Consider the following 23396-nt stretch of genomic DNA (forward strand, 5'->3'; position numbering starts at 1 on the left):
TCAGAAAGAGGTAAAACAGGGCCCCAAAAGTTCAGGACCAAGACAAGGACCCTTCTTGCTGGGTCTAAGGGCAGTGCTGATCTTAATCTCTTACTTCCATCCTTGGGCCTCTTCTCAAGATGGATCCAAGTGTCTCTACCTCCTCATCCACCAAAATGTGCTCCTCTCTTCCACTGTTGAGGCTAATATAAGCATGCTACCTTACCTAAGAAAAGTTTCCCAATTCTTTGAGAGAAAATAACTTCTGTTGGTCCCCATCTCACCTAGATTAAGCTTAAGCTCCATTGCTGGCCCCCTGAATCTGAAATGGAGGTATTTAAAGTAATAATGAATATCCTCAGCGTTATCCTCTTGACTTGACAGTTTCTAAAGGGCAAAGTCCTTTGTGTTTGGGGCATTCCCACAGCACATTCCCTAGCACAGTAAAATGTGGATGATGGGACTTAATGTCTTTTAAAATAATATCTTTTTCAGATCAGAAGAATATAAAAAATTGATAGGTCTTTTTAGATGGTGAGCTATCTGGCATGTTTTGTCAGCAATCTTTAAGATAACCCCTTTTGCAGCCAGAAAGTCACTTCCCTCCCAGACAAGGCTAACAACTTAGCAATTTTTTGTAGTCTTAATATTTGCCTTCTCATAAGTTCCATCCATTGATGCAGTTCATCTGCTCTCTACCAGCCTGTTTCTTCTGCATAAGTGAATAGCCCTTGTTCTTAACTTCTCAGATCATATGTAATGGTGCCAAGTGTCTAACACCATGACCATCACATAGACATTGAAATAAATTATTCTTATTATTGCCTCATTCCTTTCAACTTCTTGGTAAAAGATTAAAAGAGCATAAATAAGTAAATTGGGTAACTCTCATCCTTTACATTTTTCTCCTCCTTTTTTCATTCCAACTATACTTTCCTACTACTCCCCTCCACATATTCTAGGTCAGGGCAAAAGAAACAGGAAAATGAAAATCATATGCTTCTTTCTTAAAATTCCAATGCTACCCGGGCCAAAGACAAAATATTTACCTCCAAAGTGAAAACATCCGATAAATAATGTGAATTATGTATTTTTTAATGGATCTTTTAACTCTGAGGTGTCAAACATCCTCATGTCTTAAATAATGTCACAAACAATGATGATGTCATAGAATGCCAGGGGATATCTCAGAGTTTCAAAGGCGATTACATCATGAGGAGAACATTAAAGACATGGAGTCTTGTATCCTATTCTGGCCACAGCGATAAGGAAACCCGGAATCAACCCTCTCAAATACAGATCATGAAATGAAGGAAAAGGAGCCAAGGACATGGTTAGACAAAGAAAAACAGTTCAAGAGAAACAAATCATAGAAGAGTAAAAAGAAACTGTTGATTTCACTTGGAGGGAGTTAAGTGGAATAAGTTTATGTAAAATCCAAAATAGCAACTCCATAGATTTCTAAACACACATAGATTTCTAAACCACACTTCAAAGGACCTAGCACAGCACTAGAACTTGTTGAAAAACAAAAACAAGAAAGTATTGCTATTCACAATTAGTAATCAACCGAATATTGATAAACATTCATAAGAAATAGATAATAAAATATTCAAGCAATCTTTGGAGTTTTGCAGAGTTCCAAAGTATATAAAATGTTGTGGTGTGTCCATTCTCCACAGATGGCTATCTTAAGCAGCATTTCCTAAGAGTTATACCATGCATTGCTCAGGCTAACATCATCTACTGCCAAGAATCTTGCTGCCAGGGAGGAGGCTAGGTATGAGGGGAACAGGCCCCTAGTTTACTTTGACTCTTCAATGACACTTTCAAGTTGCAACATTTTCAAATATTTTTTTCTTTGTGGCAGTTTTTTTTAAAGAATCTTAGAAAGACTTTCCAGGTAAACTGTCCCTAAAATTAAGCCTGATTTTATGATAAGATTTCTTCCATGAACAGATATGCTTGTGTGTGTGGCCATTATAGCCTTTTAATTCCCAAAGCTGGATACAGGGCTCACTCAGCCTTGCTCAATAACCCAAGTGTGGATTATTTCTACACTTTTTTTAAAAAACTCTATCCCCATATCATACTTGGTAAGATTATCCTACAAAGGTGAGTGAAAGGATATTTTAAATGGCAGCAGTAGAAATTCTGAGAGAAAATTTATTATGTTTGGATGAAATGCCTAATGGATCATTTGGGTATGAAAAGACATATCTTAGAGTATGTTCTAGAATGAGAAACCAAAAACAAAGAAGGGATTGAACAAATATTTCTGCATCAGGAAATGAGAGGAAATGTTTTTGTACCTATAAGTATAAAGGGGGGAAGACAACAGGTTCAGAGACTGGGGGGCCATTCAGGAGATATAAGGAAGTGTAAGGGAAAAGAACAAGATAGGAAAAAGCAACACGTATCATTCAAGGAAAAGAAAAGGTGGCCACTCAGCTAGTCCGGTCCTGCGTATGCTGAGAAACTGAAGGATGGCTATATCTAATATTGCATTTTAAGTTGTTACACAGAATCATGCTGTAACCTCCTTTCACTGCCCCAAAACTTCAGTGGACCCATAGTGCTAGGAGGTAAGATGGAGGGAGGGACACTAGAGATGGAGGGAATTGCAAGAAAAAGAAGGCTATATTTCATGTTTGCATTTACTCAGAGGAAAGATAAAATAAAAACCTCTCTGGACACAGAAATCTCAGAGGTAACTAAGAAAAATATAAGCCCCTCCACCTTCAAGAATCTATAGAGGCATTGATGAGAATATGGGGCTTTATATGGAGATTGATACTCAATTTGTTCTGTAAAAATTAAAGACTTGTTAAAGACAAGTTACAGATGTGGAAAAAATATTTGCAAAAGACATATCTGATAAAGGACTGTCACCAAAAATATACAAGAAACATTTACATGTCAACAGTAAGAAAGCAAATAACATGACAAAAAAAAATGGGGAAAAGACCTGCACAGATATCTCACTAAAAAAGATACACAGATGGAAAATAAACACAAGAGAAGATGCTCAACATACTACATCACAAGGGAATTTCAAACTAAAACAATGAGATACCACCCCATACCTAGTAGAATGGCCCAAATCCAAAACACTGACACTACCAAATGCTGGCAAGAATGTGGAGCAACAGGGACTCTCAGTCCTTGCAGGTGGAAATGCAAAATGGTGCAGCCATTTCAGGAAACACTTTGGCAGTTTCTTATAGAACTAAATATACTCTTACCGTATGATCCAGCAATCATGCTCTTTGGTTATCTACCCAAATGAGCTGAAAATTTATGTCCACACAAAAACCTTCACGCAAGTGTTTATAGAAGCTTTATTTATAATTGCCAAAACTTGGAACCAATCAAGATGTCTTTCAGTAGGTGAATGGACAAATAAACTGTGGCCCAACCAAACAATGGAATTTTATCCAGCGCTAAAAAAGAAGTGAGCAATCAAGCCATGAAAAGACATGGAGGATGCTGATCTGAAAGGCTACATACTGTATGACTCCAACCATACAGCATTCTGGAAAAGGCAAAACTATGGAGACAGTAAAAAGATCAATGGTTGCCAAGGGTTAAAAGAGAAGGAGGAATGAATAGGCTGAGCAAAGAGGATTTTCAGGGCAGGGAAGTTATTCTGTATGTCACCATAATGAGGGATACGTGTCATTATGCCTTTGTCCAAACCTAAAACATGTATAATACCAAGAGTGAACCCTCATACAAACTATGGACTTTGGGTGATAATGATGTGTCAATGGAGGTTCACCAGTAATAACAAATGCACAACTCGGGTGGGGGCTGCTGAGAGTTGGGGAGCCTGTGAGGCATAGGGAGAGCAGGGGGTCTATGGGAAAGCTCCCTACTTTTCACTCAATTTGGCTGTGAACCTAAAACTGCTCTTTAAAAGTCTATTTTAAAATGATAGAAAATTTATATATATATATATTTTTATAAAAGAAGGGTGACTTCAAAAGTCTTTAGGACACAGGAAATCCCAGATGGCTGACCCCTGGGTTCAGTTGCCAACACTTATGGTAAATAAAGCAAAACACTGTCCGTGGGCAAAGTTCCTGAGAAATTAGACTTGGCTCACGTTCAGCGATGTGGACCATCTATTTTCTTCCCATTGTGCTTTCCCACCCTCTGGTGGTTGGGCTGACCATGGGACCAGTTCCAGCCAAGCAAATGTGAAGGAACCCAACCTGTGTCACCACCTTGCCCAGGCATGTCATCATCAGTCCCTGCATCTCAGGCTTCTCCTTCTCTGCTGCGGCCACCGTAGGAGACGCACACTGGGATGGAGATGCTGACAGGTCAAAGCAGCCTGAGATGCCAGGCTGGAGAGCTGCAGGGCAATTGTTGTGACAAACAAGCAGTACCTACAGGGTTTTGCATGAAGAAGGAATAAAAACATCTGCTGAGCTGAGCCCCTGAGGTTTAGGAGGGTTTGTTGCCAGAACCCAAGCTGGTCCACTCGATCTGCTACCCTAAGTCACAGTTTCCGGTTCAGGTTCATGGAGGCCTGACTGGAACACTGAACATGCTGTGGACAAAACTGCAGTAATTTTTAGGTGAACTCAGTTTTGAGAGTTTACTCCAATCTAAGCAATACTTAGGTCAGGACTACACTGTCCATTTTGCTTCTTCCAGTTTCCTGGAGAGTGTTGCTCTATTTATTTAATTTATTTATTTATTTATTTATTTATTTATTTATTTATTTATTTATTTATTTTTTAGTTTTTATTTTTTTAGGAGAGAGTGAGATGGCTGCCATCCATCATTTTGGAAAGTCACGAGATTTACAGATAGATGCCTAAACAAAGGACAAGCGTATTAACAAATCTAGCTGTCCAAAAGTCAGGGCTAATGTTAACCAAGATGAGCATTACTGCGATTCCATCAAGATGTCCTGTTATTTATTTAACTTTTCCATTTTCATTTTTTATTTGGGTAAGATAATTGCTTGTGATAAGCCTCGGGTGTGGAGGTCTGGTGCATACAGAGTGGCGGAGGCGAGCTTCCATCTCCCGCTGGGGATGCACTTGGGGAAAGGAAACGATGTATTAACATATTAAAATAAAGTCAATTAATGTCCTTTAGTGGTCTTCGAAAAGGAGGACCTCTCCAAAGTGAATGGCCTACTATCAAGAGGAAAAATTCTTATTAGGGGGATAATATATTCACCTGCTTGTGGAAAGAAAGATCTCATGTGAGTGGATTTTTGTAAGACACAAAAAAAATATGTCTAGTGTCCCTTTCCCTGTGGGGCTGATCCCACAATGCTACTCACGCATTGCACTTCCTAGCACCTACACCGGCACCCCCCATTGCTCTGGCCAAGACCCTGAAACCAAACAACACTGGGGCTTTGGTGCCTTTAGTCTCAAAATGGAACTTCCATACAGGAGACGGGTTTGTTTAAATGATGACTCAATACACAATCATAATTCTTTCCGTGGAAAAACAACCATGACTTCTGGCTCTTGTGCACCGCCGTTCCCCTCCCCTTTGTCCCCTGCTGTCCCTTTCCCAGCAACCTCTCTGTTCAGGCCTGAACACCCCAGCAGCTTAAGTAGAAGCAAATGTGGGTATGGTTCCTGCTTCTGTGAAGCTGATAATGGCTTGAGGCATATTCAAGTGCTCTGCTGGATAGCAATGAAAAGAGCCACTGGTTTTTCGTGGTGCTCGCCCCAGGCCCCAGCAGTGCTGTTGCTATTCAGGCAAGAAACCTGAGGTTTGGAGAGTAGGTAACTGACCCAAGGTCACACTTCTGCTGCTGCTGAGACCAAGAGGATGGAGGAGGGGTGTCGCTAGAAGCATTCTTTCTTCCCTGACATCCTCTGTCTACCAAAAAGGCTTAAAAATAAAAGTTGTGTCTTTGAGTTCCTCTTAAAAAGAGAATATTATATTGGCGGTCACCCCTAGTAATCTGTGAGCAAACATTATTGCTTGTGCTGTATCCTAGCTCAAGTGTCTCCTGGAGGCTGTCCCATGTCCATCCCCGACCTTGCTCTGCCATCTGGGTCCATCCCTGTCCTTCTCCCTACCTCCTGCAGTGGAAGGATTCCCTTCCATTCGCTCCTCTCTTGTCAGTCCATTCCCCCTCACACACCTGACTTTATATGATGTGTGTTCTTGCTCCACTTCAATCCATTTCCTACTTTTTTCTTTTCCTTCTCCTTTTTTCCCTCCTCTTCTCTTTGCATCTTTTCTTCTTTCTTTCTCCACCTCCTCCTCCTTCTCTCCAAGAGTGTGTGCACTGGTGGATATGCTGCAGACCATGAACCGGTTTCTGCCAGACAAGAACACATGCAGATGGATTGCTCCGCCATTCATTAATCATTCCGGTACTACCTGAAAGTTTATCAGCTAAGTGAGATCCTCTGTAAAATGTGTCCTTGGAGATTCCTGTCTTGGCCATCCCTGAGCAGAGTCTATACCCTGTATCTGCAAGGTCTAAGAGGTAAAGGAAACAGAACAGGAAAGGCTGAGTCCTCCAGTAACTTGCATGTAATAATCACAAAACAAAAACAAACAAAAAAATCTAGCTGAATTAAGTAGAATCAGGGATAGATCAATCCTCTGTTGGAAGAATTGTTCCAAAACAAATGGTTTCCCTCTATTCTGAAAAGATTCCCATTCTGAAGAGAAAATGTGGTCTTCTCTGCTACCCTTTGGGGGTTGGATAGACCCTTGTTTACCTCAGATGCTTTAAATTGACATAGGTATTAGAGACAGAAAATTGGACTGTAGCCTTCAAAGGACCCTCTGAACTCCAATTATCAGCCATCACCTCAAACTGAATATTCTCTCCCTATCTAAATCCCATCCCAAGCTGGCAATCTGGAAGCCATCAGGGAGTTCTCCCTCCCACATAACCTCAGAACAGTCGATCAGCAGATCCTGCCTCGCCTGTTGCCTTTACTGTGTTTTGAATTCCTCCTTTTCCTCCTTGGTAGCCCTCCTCTGTTTAGCACCTGGGTCACTCTTTGCCTGGGTCATACTGGCCTCCTCCATGTCCCTAGCATCATCCCTCTCCAATCCCATCCTCACCGCTGCCTCAGTGATGCCATCCTGCCTTCCTGCTCAGTGTACCTCCTCATGCCTCCCCAGCTCAGCACCAGCCTCATGGCCAAGCCCAAATACTTCAAAGAGCCTTTGAGATCTTTTGTGAATCTCCCCAGACTCATCTCCATCACTTTCCAGTTCCCCTGGCTGTACCCACGTGAATTACTTGCAGTTCCTGAATGGGCCATTCTCTCTTTCTCCCTGGTTTTGCACTTACTATCCCTTTCCTCTAGAATGTCATTTAAACCCTCATCAGGTGGCTATTGCCCCAGTTCAGCTGTCCCTGCTCTCTTGTTCTCCTTCTGAGACAGCATTAACACAGCCCCATCACACTATGGTGTAAAGGCTGGTTTACTGGTCCCTGTTGCTTCCCTGACACTTGGGAGCCCAGGGTATTCCTTGCTGTTGAATTCCTGTGGAATGTAACTGCCTGCTTATGCTGGCATGTATAATCATACACTTCCTAGTAAGTAATATCCAAAATAATAGCTATTATTTTGTGTAATACATTATTATAGAATCTATACCTGTTAACATACATTGTTAAAATAGTACAATTTCTTAACTATATCATGAATGCTTGTCCCCATTGCTCCAAATATAGGACTCTTGAGACTGAGAAGCATGTGTTTTATTTCTTCTATCTTCTCTGTAGCTCCCGATGCCTCATACAGGGAAGATGAAGAGGACTCAAAGTCAGAAACTTGGTGGGAATGGGCTTACCACAGAGAGAGAAACAATGTAGCCAAAACTGGAGATGAGGAATTTTTATTTTCGGGGACCCCAAATCTGCTATATCTACTCACCACAATGGGCCATCCCATCTGTCTGAAGATAGGGACACTGGCTCTGTACTTTCTGGTTTTTCTAAGTGAGAGAGGACTCTGCTACCTATAGGACCAGCATGTCCATTGGAATCAAAGAAGATGGGCTGAGCAGGAATGGAAAACAGTTTCCCGGCCTGCCCACTCGGGTTGGTGGCAGCTCTCTGCAGTGCTGCACTGAGGAAGGTTCAGAAACCAGGTCAGATTTCAGCAAAAAACGTGGTGATTCAATCAGCAATAGATCCAAAAGAAGATGGTGGCCCATGTGCCAGAGGTTTGCCTTCCAGATCTAGAGACTTCTGCAAATGGAGAAATCATTCCTCCTAATCCTTCAACACTCTGACTGCACATATATCAAATTACTTCTCCCCATTCATGGGGGAAAGGGGACAAAGTGGCAGGGCAAGAAAACAAAGTTCCAAAGTTGAGAGCTGAGCCGGAATACCACCTACTCTGGACTCAAAAATGCCTCCATGAAGCTTCACCTTCAGAACTTGAGGTCCCCTGCTCTACTTGGGAAACTTCTGCTCAGTCTTCAGGACATGTTCAAATGTAAACCTACTGGTGAAATCTTCCCCAGGTCCTCCAGTTTATGCCATCTATCCACATGGCCCTGGCTTAGGTCACTGCCATACTACTTGTACAACTGACACACACCAGTTTTAGTTTCTACAGAACTGTCTCTCCCACTGGACACAGCACTCCTCAAACATGTGCCCTTGCCCCATTCAAATGTATATTCTCAATGCTTTGTCCAGGGCTTTGAGTGGATTTTGTTGTTATAAAATTGTATGCTTCCTCAAAGGACAGTCTCAAGGCATCACTGATATAAAATATCAGCTAGCATTATGGGGTAAACTGAGACCCAGATCTCTTCATCATGTTTCCATTGATTATTTGGTCCAGTGGGGCTTATGGAGCCAATGGATCAATCCAGTGGCTTCAGTGCTCTATGACCAATAACCATCCCTCTCCTGATGTCCTTCACTAGAGGCAGTTGGGCATGTTATGCAAGAATAATGCTCGGTTCATACTTTACCACCTCTGTTATAGCTTGCTCCAAATAGCACAACTGCTACCTGTCCCAGTCCTCATCTGTTCCCATCTCACTCTGGGGATGCCACGGGCAGAACTGAGAGCCCAATCTGGAGCAGGGCCCCACAGGAAGAAGATCCTCAAGATCCCGCTTACTCTCCAACTGGAATGGCTTATGAAAAAAAAAAACAAAACTGCTGTGCTTTAGGTCAAGCAAACAGATGGCGGCAACAGTACCAACCACAGAAAGGGACGGAAATCCCTCTTATTGATGAGGAACATCTATCATTTCAGAATATGGTGGTTTCTCTGCAAGAAAACCAAACCAATTTATTTAACCATTTACAATGCTACCATGTGTTTGTGAGATGGAAGTTTCCTCTGGGCTCAGTGTGACAAAATGCTGATTGCCAATGTTTGCTGGCCCATCACCAGGAAGCTGGATGGATGTCAGGACCTGAGATGGGGATTCCAAGGCTGACGGTTCTCACAAGAAGGGAACAAAGAGAAACAGGCCTGCACTCATGCAGATCACATGCTGAAAGAGGAGGCTTGATGGGTAGTCAAGCACTCAGTGAACATCTCCAATTACCTAACACTGTGGTAGGCAGAACATGTTGAAGGGGAAAGAGCCGGGGGCTGTGTCCTTTGGTGTGTCACCTCAACTTTCAGAGTCCCCTTATCTGCAAAATGGTGATAATAAATCTGCCTTGCCTCCATCTGAGAGTCGTGCGGTGCATAGAGTAGTAGATAAGAGAACAACTTCTAAACCCAAACCCCATCACTCTCTATAACAGCACCATGTTCATTTCCTTCATGGTCTTTATCATAATCTCTAAGTATGTGTTTTGTTGCTGCCTTGTTTGATGTCTGTCTCCTCCAGTAGAACACAAGCTCTCTACAGGCAGGAATCCAGAGCAGTATGTGATCCACACAATAAACTCCTAGTTGGTTAGTAATTATCATCTTCCTGCTATCCCACCGCAAGACATACTCATTCCTACCTCTACATCTCTGCTCAAGCTGCTCCTTCACTTCAAAATCCACCACCTCTCATCTTTATGGCAATCCAAAATCTTCCTTGAAGGGCCACCTCAAGCCTCACTGCTTCTATGAAATTATTTTCTTAACCTTTTTTAAAATCGCCCTTTTGCCAGGCAGTTCTTCACTATGAAACAAATTGTCTGCAGCCCATGGCCACACTCTCTCACATCCTCAGTCAGCATAGAGGGGGAGGATGGTTTGGTAGGTTTCCACTGTCCTCCTAAACCCCATGTAGTTAGTCCTCAGTCCAGTATTCTGTGAGCATTCCCTAATGAGAGACTTGTGCAAAGAATAGGAGAATATGTCCTAGAATAGGAGAATCATAATTTTAAAACCCTAAAATACCCAGGGTGAAAGGAGATGCTAGGCCCAAGACTTACTCTGCAACTTTGTCATTTGCTGACATTTACTTCCTTCTTGGTTATCTCACCACACACACATTTATTAGCCACGGGATATGGGAAACAAAGAATCCCCCAAAGGAACTAATTCATTCTTTCTAAGAACTTGGGAGGGAGCTAAGTGCCACTCTTAATAGTCAGATGTCCTGCAGGAAGAGTCTCCTGGGAATTAGAATCTCCCCTGATGTGGCCATCCCCCCATCTCCTTGGATTCCCTTGTCTCTATATCAGAGCTTCAGCCATCTCAACAACCAATTCTCTGCAGATAGTAAGTAGGTATTCTACAAGTCAATTCAATTCTGACACTAACTACCAAGGATTAGAACAGACCCACAGATTAAGGACCCAATCCCATAAAACTGCCCTCCCCTACTTTAGACACCAATCACGTGTGGATTCCCATAAAGAAGATGTGATATATATATAAATATATATAAAATATAAATATATTTGTAAATATATTTAAAACATAAATATATATAAAAATATAAATATATTTATATTTTATTTAATATATGATTATATATCACATCTGATATGATATATATCATATCATATATCTGATATGATATATATCACATAATATTCCATTATATAAGCATTCCACTATATATATTATATATATATATATATATTCCATTACTCAGCCATCAAAAAGAATGAAATCTTGCCATTTGCGATGACATTGATGGAGCTAGGGTATATCATGCTAAGCGAAATAAGTCAGTCAAAGCAAGACAAATATATCATTTCACTCATATGTGCAATTTAGGAAAAAAAACAGATGAATATAGGGGAACGGGAAAGAAAAAAGAAGGAAGCAAGCCATAAGAGATTCTTAATGATAGAGAACAAACTGAGGGTTGATGGAGAGAGGTAGGCAGAGGATGGGCTAGATGGGTGATAGGTACCAACCAGGGTACTTATTTTAATGAATCACTGAATTTTACTCCTGAAACCAAGATTATACTGTATGTAAACTAACTAGATTTTAAATAAAAATTTGGAAGAAAAGAAACCAAAAACAATCCAAATAATTATAACAAAGAAATTTTATATATGCAAACAATAAAGAAATGCTGTTAACTTCCTAGGGTGTTTTGTAAAATACAAATTTGTTTTTTGCATTAAAAAAAAAAGTGTGGATTTCCAGATTACTCGCACTTCTCTCCAGTTTGGCTATAAATCAAGAGTTCCCACCTATCTTCAAGTATATAACTTGCTAGAACAGAACTGAGCTCACAGAACTCAGGAAGTCACTTTACTTATATTCACCAGTTTATTATAAAGGATCCAACTCAAGGATGGCCCATTAAAAGAGATGCATAGGGCAAGGTATGCTGGGAGGTGGAGCATGGAGCTTCCATATAGGCACACCCCTCTCCCAGCACCTCTCTGTGTCCACCAGCCCAGAAGCTTATCAAATAGCATTGTTCAAGAGCTTTTATAGATTTTTAATCTCCAGCTTCCCCACCTTCCTGTAGGTCAGTGGGTGGGGGTGAACGTTCCACTTGGTCTTTCTAGTAACCAGACCAGCCTTAAGTCATCTCATTAGCTTAAACTCAGGTCTGATCAAAGATGCTCATTACAAATAACAAAAACACCCCTCCTGTCATTCGGGAAATTCCAAGGCTTTAGGAGCTCTGTGTCAGGAACCAGGAATGAAGACCAAATATATTTGCATTACACTACCATAGCCAAATGTGATAAAGGTAGATGTTTTGACTTAGATAAGTTGGGGAGCCCTCTAAAGAATTATCGTGCTTTTTCTTTTCCAATAATGACAGCTATATCACTCTCTTTTCCATCTTGCCCTGGCTACCAGGAAGCACCACATAAAACCTGTCACTTCATCACACAATTGTGTTAACCTATATGATTGGCAATATTTGCTCCCTCTTGTCTCAATCATGATTTTCTCTTTTTATTCTATTCCCATAATCTTAGTATACATGGTCACCTTATATTCTCCCTGAAAAGAGAAGTGATATAAATAAACTGATAACTTAGCCATAAGACCATTGTCTAAAGAGGAATTAATAAAATGAACCTCCAGATGGAGCCTGCTGACTTAAGCTGATGAACTTTCCCAAAGCAAAGTATACAAATCCTCACGAAGTCAAGTCCTTACCCAGTGTTCAGAGTCAAGAGGACACAGCAAAGAACTCTACTCAGTGTTGACATGGTGTGCCCTCAGTGTAAACGTAATCAGAGGATTAACCATGACTGGGGGTGGGGGTGGCAATGATACTGAGTATAGAAGAGGAGAAGGTTATCAGCAGGCCTGGGAATATCGACCAGCCTGAAATAATGGTAGGTTCCTGCAGGCAAAAACTTCATGAAGTGGGATTTCAGATGGGCCTGTTCTGTTTTGAGGTGGGAGCTTCTTAAGGACATTAACTGGGTACTACTTATTTATTTCTGACTTCTCATCTCCTAGCACAGTGCCTGGCACAGCCTAAACACTCAGTAAAGTATTTCTTCTCTCTTAACACTATTCTTTGTTTCCCTTCCAATTCTGAGGCATAGAGCTAGGAACACTGGGGGTGATATCCAGTTTGTTCCCATGGGAGGAAAGAACTGTGGGCTGGGAATCAGGAGACCAGGGCTCTGGGCCCCACCACTGAGGAGTTGTGTGATGGCATCAAGCAAAAGAGTAGTGGTTGGTGGATGCAGCTTAAGTCAGACTGTCTGTATTTGAACATTGGCTCCTCTTCTTGCGGTGTCTTCAGGTAGTCATTTAACCTCTCTGTGTCTCCTATCTCTTCTTCTGTAAAAGGAGGGTGAACACCTAGAAGATGTTGTGAGGATTAAATGAATTTCCTTAAATGAAATATTTAGAATATTCCCTAGCACATACTAAACATTTGCCATAGCTTTTATTATCTTTAATAGTCACAATGTCTCTAGGCCTTAATTTTTATCTCTCTCCAGAGTCAGGTTTGAACTGGATAATAGATGTCAAATATGCCACCCTTTCTCATTCCCTACCCATGACAGACATCACTAATTGATCACAGCACTCTCCTACTGGGTCCAGTTAGAGCCTTAAAATTTTTCCCAGGGCAATCCTCCAGGCAGCCACCTCTAGTGTTTCAGAGTTAACACAAGAAATGAAATGTATTTGCTATCCCAGTAAGAGGTTATCTCACAGATTCTATGATTCTTAATGAACAGATGTGAGAAACGGGTGAGGAGGTCATGGGGGGGGGGGGGGGAAGGAGTCTGTATGAGAACTTTAGTACCATTCCAGGCACCACCCTTGATCAACCGACCCTACCAGACACACAGCTTTGAGACCTTGCTATTCCTCAGCTTCCCCTGGGACAATGACAACTGTTTTCTCCCTGTGCAGTGTCACTGCAGTGATAAAATGGTGTGTGGCTAATTGGTGGGTAGGCCACAAACAGAGCAGCCCTGCATGTGATTTCAGACTGCCAGAGGCTGTAAATTATTTAACATGATAACCAAAAGATTATAGTGATGTATAGAAGTTTCAGGGAGACAAGAGGCTAGCTTTGAAACCAGGCTAGTCAAATACGTGTGTAAAAATGAAGAACATACTTTGGGCCAAGATACAAAGGGGTAGCTAAAGCTCATACCTGGGAGACAGGCTTTCGGTTCTCATTCACTGGGATCTTCAATTTGCCTGTGAGTATAATAAACTGCTACACAAAGTTAATTCTTAGTTAGCCAAGAAAATCCAGGATAATACAAAATAATATGTACCATGTGGATTAAACAACCCAGCTGAAAGGCCTTGCCATCAGGCCAGAGCCCCATGCTGACTTCCCTTTCTCCATTAATGGCCCCAGGGTTCTGTTACCCTAAAGTCTTCTTTGGCTCTTTCCTCTCCCTCTGAGTTTTTATCCCATCAACGTATCCTAGTGAAGGCCTTCCCACCCTCCTTTTCTTTCCATCTCATTGCCACTGCCCTCATTTGGATTTGAATCATCATGGCAGCCCCAGGGCTCTGACTTCCTGGCTCTGAGTCTTCCAGCACATGGCCCCATTTTCTAGGTTTTTCAAGAAAAGTGCTAATCAAAGCACTTCTCCACTCAAAACCTTCATGACTCCCCTTGTCAAATGAAGCTTGGCATTTAAGTTATAGAATGCAGGTCCACTCACTTTCAGGCCCCTCCACAAGCAGTCTACATGGTGTCCCTGTGACACCCTCTCTCCTCTTAGAGGCTTTGCGTGGCTGTCCCCCCACCTTAATGGCCTTTCTCATAGAGTCTTCAGGCCAGGCCAGGGTGACTCCTTTGAGATGTTTAAATATTCTGATTAGCACTCCCTTGAGATCCAAAACATGACACTGTTCCTTGGGCAATGGGAGCACTGTGCATCCCCTCTGAAAGACTGCAAGCCTCCTGCCTCCTAGTAACCCCTAGCCTGTGCTACCAATCACTCGTGGCAAGAGCTCCTCCAGCCTTGACCCCAACTCTGATCTTGACTTGGTAGCCATGGCAATTCTGTTAGCCAGTGCTGTTGGGAGAGCTGGAGTGTGATGGAGAAGGGACTAGCAAAGGGGTCATAGGCAAAAATCTCTTTAGAATCCTCTCATCTTTCTTTATCTCCTATCTTTAGTGTTTTCCAATATTCCACTTAAGGCCTTTGAAGTCAAAGCCACAATATTCTGAAGGGTTCCAAGTCACTTGTTTTCCTCCAAACAAATTCCAGACAACTAGATGTAGGCTAAACCATAGACCTCATCTCCTTTTAACTCCTATCCTATAAATCTAAGGTAGAGAGGGTCATTCTGACACATCCTCAGTTGGAAATCAAACCCTCACCACCTCCACTTTATGCACCTCCAGGATGGGACTGCTTTGGCTGCTCTGCACCCCTTCTGCCCATCTGCTGGGATGGCATGGTGCCCACTCACAAGTTGGTTGGAGCCTACGGAGGTGCCAGGCAACAATGTGTTTTGATGGGCAGCCTGCAGAAGGTGGCAATTGCCATCTCTTGTGAGTGAAGGCCATAAGCAGTGCCAGCCCTGGCATGCCAGGTCTCTGTACACTTGTTCACACCTGTTGACTCACTAGTGCCAAGAAAAGCATACTTGAGCTAGGAACAGGGTAGGGAGAGAGGACATCCTCAGAACACCAGGCTCTTTGGGTTTCCTTGTGAAGCCAGAAAGGACCTAGAGAAGTCAGAACCACACATGTATCTGGCACTGTAATTTGTCCTCTAACACTGGTTTGTGCTCATGAAGGAGAAAAGTACCCAGCTGGGAGACTGTAGCACATAGTCCAACATGGATACAAGTCTGAGTTCTAAGCCAGAGATGAGAGACGAAGAGAAGGCCAGGATAAGTTTAGCCTTAATATGCTTTGAACCCTTATAAAATATGCCTAATCCACCTGGAGACCTCCACTTCCTCGCTCCTCCTCTGGTCCTGGAGAATTACTGTGTTCTAGCTAGGACATGAGCCCAGCTCTAGAGTCAGAGAGGTCTGGCTCTGTAGCACAGCTCTACTAACTGACCGGTGATCTTGAGCAAGTCACTGCCTTTGCCTGAGCCTCAGGTTTCTCATCTCCACAATGGGTGTAACCACATCTACCTCCTTGGATTGATATGAGAACGAAATATAGGACAACATAAGTAAAGTGCCCACTGTGGTATCTAACACACAGTAGGCTCCCATGAAATTACAGTGTCCTTCTTTTGCCCTGCTGTTCCCTGTCTTCCTTCATTCTTTATTCCAAAAAAGAAAGGTGCTTCAGGAGCTAAATGGTATCACAGATGTCCATCTAGGAACAAGTCACTGGGACAGAGTAGCAGAAGACGTTCCAGGATAAACACAATGGGAGAGAAAAGGGAAAGGGAAAGGATGGAGATAGGAGAGGAGGAAACAGGGTTCTTTTCACAAAGGTCCCTTCCATCTCTGAGCTCTCATGTCAACACTCCATTCCAATTAACAGCACAAGATCTGGGCTCCATCCCCACCTCCACTTATCAATATCTTCCCACTCTTTCATTCCAACTCCTCCACAATGCCTGCTCAGACAAACAAAAACCAGGAAGGAAAGTACATCGTGAAATCACATTATCTAAAGGCCCTTATATACAAGATGTTTTTCCACCAAGACCTTGAAATTCTCTTGTTCCCTCTTCTGTGGTGCCTGCAATGTGCCCATGGCAGTGTGGAGCAGAATGAGGGTGACATGGGCGCGAGTCCTGCCCTCCTGGTTCACAGTGCAGGAGACAGAAAGAGCTCAAATAACCTTAGACTAAAGAACCTAACCAAGATGTATGCAAATAGCTCTGGGAAAATATGGATTTAATTTCTCTCTGTTCTCCATGTTTGGCTGGTGGTATTGTGCTACCCACCTGCCATAAGGCCTTTGAGAGTAGAACCCACATGTACTCCAGTATGGGGCCATCACAGAAAGTCTTACTGACCCTTACTTACTGTTTGCATCAGAAAATATGAGAAGCCATGAGGAGTTTATTTTGGTGGCTGGTATGACCCCACTAGTTTCATGGCTCTACTTTAAGGGTGGCCCATTGGATTTAAAGTTGAGTGACATACTCAGGGATAGACCTGGATGCTGGAACATCATGGGTAGGAACAGGATCTTGAATCTGTAGCTGAGAGGCTGTTCAGATCTGCCAGAGATCTCCAATGGATTTCTCAAGGAACCACCCTAAGTTTTGGATGACAGAAATAAAGGTGAAAAGGAAGAAAAGCAAATTATTGGAAGAGAATACAGAGGCAAAATGCCACCTGCTTTCCAAGGCAGGGGAATTGGGTAAAAAGGGGAGATGGGATCGGCCAAAGCATGAGAATGGAAGAGTAAGTCTTAGAAGTGAAAGAAAATTCCTAGAGGAGCTGATCTGGGGTACCTTGGGGCTTTCAGTAGAGTGTAGGCCCCTAAAGCTCCAAGGAAGACAAAGGGTGCTTGAACAAAGAAGACCAGATGGACTGTCCAGTCCTGAGCAAAATCTAGCTTCCATGTCCCCAGGAGACTCAGAGGAGAATTGACCCATCAGAAACCAAATCAATTCAATTCACGAATTCAATATATTCCTCCTGTGAGTATCTTTCCAGGGATCAATAGTGAGCTAAAACAGAGTCCCCACCCTCAGAGAGCTTAAAGCAAGCACTGGAGTCAAGAAACTTGCATTCAGGCTAGTACCCACAAGACAAGAAATAACAAGTGCCCGCAAAGATGTAGAGGAGAGGGAACCCTCCTGCTCTGTTAGCATGAATTCAAACTTTCAGCCACTGTGGAAAACAGTATGGAGTTTCCTCAAAATATTAGAAATGGAAATGCCATGTGATCCAGTAATTTCATTCCTGGGTATTTATCTGAAGAAAATGAAAACACTAATTCAAAAGGCTATATGCACCCCTAGGCTTATTGCAGCATTATTTATGATAGCCAAGATATGGAAGCACCTTAAGTGTCCATCCATAGATGATGTGGTATACATATGCAATGGAATATTACTCACCCATAAAAAAGAATTAAATCCTTGCCATTTGAAGCAACACAGACAGACCTAGAGGGTATTATGCTAAGTGAAATAAGTCAGAGAAAGACAAATACCATACAAGTTTGCTTCTATGTGGAATCTGAAAAAACAAAACAAAATAAAACAAAAGAGAAATAGATTCAAAAATATAGAGAACGAACTGATCCCTTGAGGGGAGGGAGATTGGGGAGGCAGGGAATGAACAAAATAAGTGAAGGAGATAAAGACGTACAAATTTCCAGTTATAAAATAAATAAGTCACAGGGATATAAAATATAGCATAGGGAATATAGTCAATGATATTGTAGTAACTTGGTATGGTGACAGATGGTAACTACACTTATTGTGATAAGCATTTCATGATGTATATCATTGTCAAATCATTGTGTTGTACACCTGAAACCAATATAATATTCTTTATCAGCCATACTTCAATTAAAAAAAAAAAGGAGATCTGCATTAAGAGCCTACCAACTCCATGGAGGAGCTGGGTGAGCCTGAACATGTTACGTCAGCTCAGTTTTTCCATCTGTACAATGGGAGTCAAAAGTAATGCCGAATTCAAAGTGGTATTGTGAGAATTAAATCATGTTGCCTGTGAAAAACTCAGCAGTATGGCTGGAACACAGGCTGGATGAATATTGGCTGACATTATTGTTGTCACTGTTTTGCTTATCATGATCTTGATTATCATTAGTTTCAAAGTTTAGCTGGGGAGACAGAGATTAATCAAATGCAAGCACAGAAAATGTCATTTTGAACTATGATAAGTAAGTAGTAAGTACAGAGACCGCTTACAGTGTCTTGAGATTGAACCCGGGGGCCCTGAACTAGCCATTCGGATCAGCAAGAGCCTCCATGAGGATGGCCTGAAGGCTGAAAATGGAGAGCCACTTGGGCCTTAAGTGTGGCAAAAGGAGCAAGGGAATGTGCGTGGGGCTGAGGCTAGGGTTCCAGGCAGTGGAGACCACTTATGTAAAGTCCCTGTGACAAATCCAAAGTCAGGGCTAGGGGCACCTTGGTGACTCAGAGGATTAAGACTCTGCCTTTGGCTCAGGTCATGATCCCAGAGTCCTGGGATCCAGTCGCTGTGGGACTCCCTGTACCTCCAGGAGTCTGCTTCTCCCTCTGCCCCTCCCCTTACTCATTCTCTCTCTCTCTCAAATAAAAATTAATAAAATCTTTTTTAAAAATAGTAGTGCTTCTAAAAACCATAAAACACAAAATTTTACTAGCAGCTAATCTCCCACACAATTGTAGCTCCCAAAGAGCATAAGATGAAAACAGAAGGAGGTTAGAAAAGGCTGAACTGCAGACCATAAGACGACAGGGGCAAGGTTGAGAAAAGACTAGCCCCCAGCACAGCTCGGCCCAGGTCTGCAGGTCTCCAGCCACCTCCATGCCAGCAGACCCCAGGCACACTGCCAGGCCTGGGAGAAAGGAGAACTAACTGTCCCTTACCCTCCCTGCTCTGCCTCATCACCCGGGGAGCAGAACCCCCTCCTGCCCCAGGCCAGTTGGCTCCACAGTGCTCCCACTTCTGTCTGCCAGGGTCACACAGGCCTCATCCCCCTGGTCCACCACTTGCCTCCCGGAAAGCTGACCTCAGCCCCAGCCCGACGGTACCAGTCTGACTCAGTAGATCCACTAACCTCCCTTCTGAGAATAGATACACTCTTTGTATCCATGATCCAGTGGGAAGGTCTGGGCTTAGAATCTCAAAGACTGAAGTATAAATCCCATCTCTACAGCTTCCTGTGAGGCAGCTTCGGTCTCCTCATCTGTCAAATGGGACTAATGTCACAGACAGGACTATCACAAGAAGATGAAGGTCAATAAACCCTGTTGACCACCAATAAAGAGTCAATAGCATGACTACTATTGTGAAACTGATCTACACTGGACAAAGAGAATCAATCACTTTGGGGTGACAGAGCTAACCACCTCCATTGAGCCTCTTACAATTACCACCTGCCAAATCTGCTCCTACATTGCTTACTAGGTGGCCTCAGGCAGATTATTTAGCTGTTTTCTACCTAAATTTCTTCATCCACAAAACGTGAATAATAATAAGTCCTACCTTGTAAGATTATGAGGATTATAGAGATTAATATCTATAAAATGCCTGGCACTTGGTAAATATTTACCAGGAGAATGATTATTATTGTAACTTGGGCTATAAAAATATTCTTCTGGCTGTTACGGGGGCATAGTAAAAACAGAGAGACCAATGAGATGTGTATTGGGATAAACCAGGCAAGAGGTAGTGGCTTGGACCAAAGTGGCAAGAGGAGTGGAGAGAAGTGCTTGGGTTCTGGACATAGTTTGAAGGTAGAGGTACAGTATTTACTGGAAGATCGCTGTGGGGTTGTGCAAGAAAGTAGTCAAGGACGAAGTGCAAGGCTTAGCAACTGGAAGAATGGGGTTATTTACTAAAAGTAAAGCAGGTATAAGGAAGAAATGAGGAGACCCTAACTACAGGTGCAACTAGTCATCCAGCTGGAGATGTCAAACAGGCAGCTAGCTGGGGAAGTCTGGAGTTGAGAGAGGAGTATACAGGCTGGGGATAGAAACTCATATTTAAAGCCAGGAGACCTTGCTGAAATTATTGGAGACTAGATAAAGAGAAAAGATCAAAGACTGAGCCCTGGGACTCTCCCAAAGCTTAGAGGTCAGAGGTGAACAGAAACTCATCAAGAAAACCAAACAGGGGATCCCTGGGTGGCACAATGGTTTGGCGCCTGCCTGTGGCCCAGGGCGCGATCCTGGAGACCTGGGATCGAATCCCACGTCGGGGTCCCTGCATGGAGCCTGCTTCTCCCTCTGCCTGTGTCTCTGCCTCTCTCTCTTTCTCTCTCTCTCTCTCTGTGACTATCATGAATAAATAAATAAAATCTTTAAAAAAAAAGAAGAAAGAAGAAAGAAAGAAAGAAAGAAAGAAAGAAAGAAAGAAAGAAAGAAAGAAAGAAAGAAAGAAAGAAAGAAAACCAAACAGGAGCAGCCTAGATGGCGGGAGGAGAAAGAGAGAAAATGTCTCAGGCTACAAGTAAAGCAAGGGTTTCCTGGGAAAGGGAGCAGTTGATCAGCTGTGCTAAATACAGGGATCCTGGTGGGGTAAGATGGAGCTGGGGATGGACGTTTTGTTTGGCAATGTGGGGCCACCGGTTACCTAGAAAGGGTCTTCTTCGGTGGAGTGGTGGGTGTAAGCCTAGATAGAAAAGGTTAAGCCAAGAAAAAACAAGAGCACATGAAATGGAAACTGCAAGTATGGAAGACTTTTTTTTTTTAACTCAAGTATAGCTGACACACTGTTACATTAGTTTCAGGTGTACAACATAGTGTTTGGACAACTATATGCTCACCGCAGATGTAGCTACCATCTGTCACCATACAGCGCTATTACAATGCCATTGACTATATTCCCCATGCTGTGCCTTTTATTCCCATGACTTACTCATTCCATAACTGGAAGCCTCTACCTCCCGCTCCTCTTCCCCTATTTTTGCCCAACCCCCACTACCCTCCCCTCTGGCAACCCCCAGTTCGTTCTCTGTATTTATGAGTCTGTTTCTACTTCTGTTTCTCTGTTTGTTTTGCTGTTTAGATTCCACATGTAAGTGAAGTCATACGGTATGAGTCTTTCTCTGTCTGACTGATTTCACTTAGCATAATACCCTCTATGTCCGACTACATCGCAAATGGCAAGATTTCCTTCTCCTTTGTGGCTAATATTCCATTGCATATGGAATATGAGCAACTTCTTTAGGGAATGCTGCTGGTAGTGGAGAGGAAAGGGATGGGGTCATCCCAGAGGGAGATGTGGCGTCCAGGGAATATTATAGTGTGCTGCTTTTTTTTTTTTCTTTTTAAATGGAAGGTATTATGGCATGTTTGATTGCTGGATAAAGTAGTCTAGTTGAGAAGGGAAATTGCAAGAGACAGAAAGGATGTCTCTAGGAGTGATGGCCTAAAGCAACCAAGAGAGGAGGGTGCAGATGACCTGGGGCAAAAGCAGAGGAATTGAAAGGTGTGATAGTCCAAGTGTATATAATCTTCTGCTTGCATGATTTTCTCGGTGACATATGACTCATCACCAGAGAGTCCAGAGAGGATGTTGGAAGGTGGAGAGATAAGAGCATGGGTGACCTTGTCCTCTAGGAGACAGGAAACGTCAGGGATGAGGGACATGTAGGACTATAGGATTGCTGGGAGCACCGAGAGCCTGCTGGAGCTTGGTCAGTTGTGAACTTCAGGTAAGGCAGTCAGTATGGTCCTGTCTCCCTCCAGTAAGGTTTGGCTGTCTATGTGATGCATAGGAGGGGAGGACAGTTGAATTAATCCTGGGGCTGGGATTTTGCCAGGCAAGCATGATGGGGGCTGGGGAGAGACAGGGATGAGGAAGATGTGTCCAAGAATGAAACCTATGAGAAAGAATGAAAGCCTGAGAACAGTCCTGACACAGCAGTCCAAAATCCTAATTCAAACACTAAACCATGAGAACCTAACCTAGTCACCTCTGCTCCCTGTGCCTCGATTTCTCACTAATAAAATGGGGATTATAACCCACTTCATAGGACAGTTAATAACAGTGATAGGATGGAAATGAAGGTAATTTATGAAATTGAAATAAGGCATCATTTATAAGCCAAACTCTCCTCCAAACCAAGCCCAGTTTGAGTTACTAATTGTTCCTGAAAACAATAAAAATTCCATTTCTTTTAAAACTGAACTTTAGCATTAAAAATGTTTCCTTAATTTATACCAGTAGTCCTTCTGAATGACACAGTGAGGTTTTCTGGTACCTACCTACCTCATTTGATCATTTAACTGATGCCCACTCACCAAAAAGAAATACTTATAGGCAAGCCATCAGGGAGGGGGGAGGATGCTCTAAAGATGAATAAGACTTGGTCCCAAAATGTAAGAAGCTCAAAATCTTCTGAATATCTTGGAAGTCCACAATGGTAAAGCTCCTAGAGGTCTGGAGCGATGTCTCTTTAACTTGCTTTGCCTGGTGACTACCACTCCACAATGCAGAAGAGATAAATACCTCATAGAAAGGTCAGGCTGCTCCTGCTGATCCTTCCAAACAGCAGTGTTTTACAACTTATGAATCACATCACATTGTGGTCTTGTTTATTTTGCAATAAGCTACAAAGGCACAGAGTGATGATGCCTGTCCTACTTTACAGAACAGGGAGACTGAGGCTTGTCCAGGCACCCAGAGCCAGTAAGTGACAAAGTTTTCTTCCCAGACCTACTGACTTCCCAGTAATTCAAGAGACTCATGGCCACCTGGAACCAGAACCCAGACTTCAGGCGCACAAGCAGTGGGTAGAGATGACACACTCAAAGAGTAGTAGCACAGCACTAAGGGAGCCACATGCTTTATAGGAGGAGGTGGAGAGTGCTCCATAGAAACAGAGCATGATTCTCAGAACACTCCCTTTCTGCAAATCATGCCTTATGGCTTAGCCTCACTCCCCTCTGATGTCCTCTTGACCTCTGGGGAAAGACTAGCAAGAGCACTGTACCCAAGTTGAGAAAC

The 23396-nt window shown here is 42.8% G+C and overlaps 1 long non-coding RNA gene across 1 annotated transcript in view; it reads right to left on the minus strand.

The window, feature by feature from the left end:
* Positions 1-4901: 4901 nt before the first annotated feature.
* The window catches only part of LOC140634768 (uncharacterized), a 44969-nt gene continuing 26474 nt past the window's right edge, over positions 4902-23396 (minus strand). Inside the window, exons 3-4 of the long non-coding RNA XR_012032151.1 lie at positions 6107-6286; positions 4902-5035 (exon numbers count right to left, since the gene is read on the minus strand). This is a non-coding gene — a long non-coding RNA (uncharacterized lncRNA). The remainder of the gene's footprint in view (positions 5036-6106; positions 6287-23396) is intronic.

The sequence above is a fragment of the Canis lupus genome, chromosome 6 (assembly GCF_048164855.1).
Source record: "Canis lupus baileyi chromosome 6, mCanLup2.hap1, whole genome shotgun sequence".
NCBI classification, from domain to species: domain Eukaryota; kingdom Metazoa; phylum Chordata; class Mammalia; order Carnivora; family Canidae; genus Canis; species Canis lupus.